The 4948-nt window shown below is 36.1% G+C and overlaps 1 pseudogene; it reads right to left on the minus strand.

Annotated features, from left to right (window-relative positions):
• Positions 1-3: 3 nt before the first annotated feature.
• LOC124895071 lies at positions 4-4025 on the minus strand (annotated as a pseudogene).
• Between the last annotated feature and the right edge of the window lie 923 nt (positions 4026-4948).

Below are 4948 nucleotides of genomic sequence, written 5' to 3' on the forward strand. Positions count from 1 at the left end.
GTTCTCTTTAAGGCCTTTCAACCAATTTATACGACCTCGGAGAGCCGCTTTTGCTAAAACTCGAGCAATTTCTTGAAAACTCACTTCAGATATGAAACTTTGAGTATTGAGAGATGCTCTTGCTATTCCTAATAAGATGACTCGGTAACAGATCGCCTCTTCCAAAGAGCGACCTATTCGTTCTGCTTGCAACAATCCAATAAGTTCTCCAGGTGAAAAAACATTAGACAGTCCATCTTCTGAAACCAACAATTTTGATGTTATTTGACGTGCAATAATTTCTATATTCCTATTATGAATCTGCACCCCCTGGGAGCGATAAACGTGTTGGATTTTATTAACCAAAGAGATTTGTCTTTGCACTATAGTTAGCTAAGCACCAATCATGAATCTACAAGGAATTCCAAGAATTCTTGTTATACATTTATTCCAACCCTCAACCCTCTTTTCTAGATTCATGGATATTAAATCAATCGAACGCACCTCTAACACCTATTCTACTTTTGGAAGACCCTGTGTTATATCACCAAATCTTGATTTTTCATATATAAGTGTAACTAATGTATCTCCTTCATATAGGGTTTCGCCATAATGGCCATGAACGGTTGCTCCGATGGTGGCCAAATAAGGCTTAGCTGATCGTATCACTATCGAGTCAACTTGAACAAGTATAACTTGACCCGATTTGAGGGGCGGTCCATTTTTGGCTATACATACATTTTCACAAGTAAACTGTCCAAGACTAATTATTTTAGATGTCTCTTCACAATAATTGTGATGGAGAAATGACCAATTCAAATTGAATGGATTTAAAATAATGGTACGACATGGATCAGGATTAAAAAATTTTCCATTTTCATCCATTAAATAATATTTAAATTTAATTACTTGAAAGGTATGGTTTAAATTGTCAAGTTGCAAATAGTTAGTTACTAAGATCTAATTATGAGTTATTAAATGGTAAGATGAATAAAAATTCTCAATTGGAGGGCATGTTCCTAAAGGGACCAACGAATTCCTAATTGGAATTAGGGGATCTTTTTTAATTGATTCTTTTATCACACTGTGATATTTTACATCCTTGAATGGCCCCATTCGAGAATAATTGGCTTCTGACAAAATTATCAACGACTGACATTCCTTATTTCTGTTCAACAACGTATGAATAGTTCCTTGGGGTTGGTTAAGAGATTGTTGAATTTTTTCCTTGGAATAGGAATAAATGGAAGAAAAGGGGTTGATATTGGTACAATCTGATCCATTATTAGAGAGCAATTCTAACCCCGACGGATCATTCCTTTTTTCGATAGACGAAATAGGGGATTTTACTAAGTTAATTCTTAGGAAATGTCGAATCAAACCATTTGTGCTTATTTCAAAAAAAGAAGCACGGGCTTCTTCGCAAGAACTTTTTTTTGTCTTAGTTCCAATTCAATACTAAACAAGTCCGAACTAATTGAATAGTTGTGTCAAAAATTCCTTGAATCGGTTTGCTATTTCCATAAAGGATATAATTGACAATTCGAAGTTGCACATCATCCCTTTCCTGCAATGGATCTGGTGGAAAGGGGTTGCTAAATTTATACCGTCCGTTATTTCATATGTGACGACAGGTCAAACCAAAACAAAAAACCTTTTCTTTCTAGGTGTAATCCGTTGGACATAGACCCAATTTTTAACTTTTTTGGATTCCTTGGAATTTCTTTTTCCTGTTCTTGATGCCATCAAAATGATGGTATGTCTGGATATCTTATCTGTCTCTCCGAGAAAATGGATATCTCCAGAAAAGATTTTAAGTTCAATTCGTTTGTTTTTCCTCTCCACCCGGACCAACCCACCGACTAGGCTTCTTAGATTTAAGGTAATTTGTGTATCTACCCTAATGATACTGTTGTTCTGTACCATTATAGAAGAAGATCCAGGCAAGATATGCACCTCTTCAGGAATGAAAAAAAATCAATCTACTTTCATTTGATATTTTGACCGAAATTCCTTGACTCCTCGATACTCAATCAAATCCTCTTTTTTGATGACTGAATGCATTTCTATAGTCCCATATTTAATAATGCCCGAACTCTTTCTTCTGTATTGAGGATCATCGAAATAAGCAAGAATACTATTTCGATGGAAATACCATTTACAGGGATTTCAATCGAGATACCTGAATATGGCATTAGTTGATTCTCAAGTTCTTGAATTGGATATAGTGGAATGATGAATTTATTTCTTCTCCTTTTTGACAATAAATCAGTATTCTCGTGGAGCATAAGCGAATATATGAGATTATACTGAACAGTACATATGATTCGATTAAGGTCTGAATAATCAAGAATCTTATCTTCTTTTTTAACATAAAAATCCAAACTAAATAATTTCTGCCTCGCCTGATCATTGATTACTGAGAGGTTAGAAGTATATCTTCACTTGCTAGAAAGAGAATGCACATTCATTTGATCCTGATCCTTATGGATCGAAAGTTAGACTAGACTGAACCTGCATGGCCCTCCTAATAATATCCATAAATGACTTGTTTTTCGTAATAGAAGAACATTATCGTATGTAAATTCGGGTGCATGATAGACATCGGTACTACAGTGCATTTCTCCGTCTGAATCAGAATAAATATGTTTTTGAACCTTCTCTTTAAAATTCAAAGTGGATATGCCTGTGCGAATCTCAACAATTACTTGTTCTGATTCTACATATTGATCGTTTTGAACTAAAACCAAACTTTTGGGTGGAATATTCACATTATGTAGAATATCTTCACTCTTAATAGTTACATACAAGTCTATAGAACATATAAAGGTAGGATACCCATGATGTGTACGTGTCGGATGAACCAAATCCTCATTGAATTTTATTTTTCCATTAGATGGGGTCACACATGTTCTGCAGTACCCCCCATAAATACTCCTCCGGTATGAAAAGTTCTTAATGTTAATTGAGTACCCGGTTCTCCAATCGATTGACCTGCAATAATACCTACAACTCCCCCTAACTCAACCAGGTCGCCATAAGTAGGACTCCGGCCATAACATAATCGACAAATCCAAGATGTACTCCTACAAGTAAAGGGAGTTCGAATAGATATTGGTTGTTCCCAAAAGGTTATGAATCGATTTACAAGTCCAATGCCAATGTCTTGATTTCTAGAGGCAATATATCATGAATCCATGTATATATCATCTGCTAATACACGGCCAATTAATGTTTGACTAAAAATCCTTTTTGGCATCATCCCATTTCGAGGACTCACAAAAATACCCCAGGCGGTGCCACAATCTGTTCGACCGACAATAATGTGTTGAACTACTTCAATAAGTCTTCGAGTGAGATATCCAGCGTCTGATGTTCGTACAGCAGTATCCACAACTCCTTTACGGGCTCCGTACAAAGAAATGATGTATTCTGTTAAAGAGAGTCCTTCGTGCAAATTGCTTTGAATAGGTAAATAAATCATTTGTCCTTGAGGATCCGACATTAATCCTCTCACACCTACTAATTGATGTACCTGAGATGCATTTCCTCTAGCTCCCGAGAAAGACATTATATGAACTGGATTAAAAGGGTCAGTCATCCTAAAATTTGGATTCATTTCTTGTCACAAATATTCACTTGTCGCATACCATATTTCAATGGATTCGTGTAATTTTTCTACCATGTTTACATTCCCATAATGATGGTGTTTTTCCAAAATCAAACTTTGTTGTTCAGCATCTTGAACGAGCCATCCCTTAGAAGGTATTGTTAAAAGGTCATCAATTCCTAATGAAATGGATGTAGCAGTAGCTTGTTGGAACCCCAGAGTTCTTACTTGATCCAGGATATGTGATGTATATGCCATTTCGAAGTGCTCTATTAATCTACTAATAAGTCGTTTCATGGCAGTTCCATCTATCACTTTATTATGAAAGACCAGATTGACCCGTTCTGCCATAAGTACCTCCATATTCCGCTGAGTAGGATTCGATAATGGGTTTGAGTTGGTGATTGTAAAACTTCCTTTTATCGATCTTGATTCGCGTATAAATTCTGGAACTATTCGCGTATAAATTCTGGAACTATGTACCTAGCTGAACCGGAGAGCCCCAAAGTCCCACAGTATCATAGAATTATGTTAGGTACCATATGAATAGGCTCGATAAAACCCCTATATAGCTTCTTCGATTTCTCGATAATGAGCAATATGACCAACAGTGGTTCGAATGTATATAAAAAGGATTTGTTTTTTTAGACTTCTTACTATTAGATAGTGTCCATAAATCTCATAAAAAGTACCTAAAGATTCATAGTGAACTTCGATGGGAGTTTCTCTTAAAGCAATAACGCGTTGATCTAGTCGCCACCAGAGCCACAAAGGACTATCTAAATTGATTTGTTTCTGCCGATAAGCCCCAATTGCATCATAGGGATTCGAAAAAAAGGGTTTTTTCGTATACTTATAGTAACTATTGTCACTTCTTTTTGATTTTGATAGTTTCTGCAATTACATGGATTATATCTATTTACACAAATACCTCGATGATTTCCGCTTGTTAATACATAGAGTCCAATAAGCATATCTTGCGTTGGTACGGAAATGGGATCCCAATAGCCGAAGACAAAAGATTCATATGAGAAAACATAAGTAAACGGGCCTCTACTTGAGCCTCCAAGGATAAAGGTACATGAAAGCCATTTGATCTCCATCAAAATCGACATTGAATCCCTTGCAAACTAATGGATGTAAACAAATAGCGTGCCCCTCCACTAAAATGGGCTGGAATGCCTGTATGCCTAATGTATGCTGAGTGCGTTCTCTATTCAGCAATACAGGATATCCCTGCATAACTTCTTGAAGGATTTCCTATACAATCGGCTCTTTTTCTCGAATTTTACTCTTAGCAACTCCTATGTTCAAAGAAAGATGTTGTCTAATTAGACCACGAATTACAAATGTCTGGAA

This window comes from Capsicum annuum, unplaced genomic scaffold (genome assembly GCF_002878395.1).
Source record: "Capsicum annuum cultivar UCD-10X-F1 unplaced genomic scaffold, UCD10Xv1.1 ctg79533, whole genome shotgun sequence".
Classification (NCBI taxonomy): domain Eukaryota; kingdom Viridiplantae; phylum Streptophyta; class Magnoliopsida; order Solanales; family Solanaceae; genus Capsicum; species Capsicum annuum.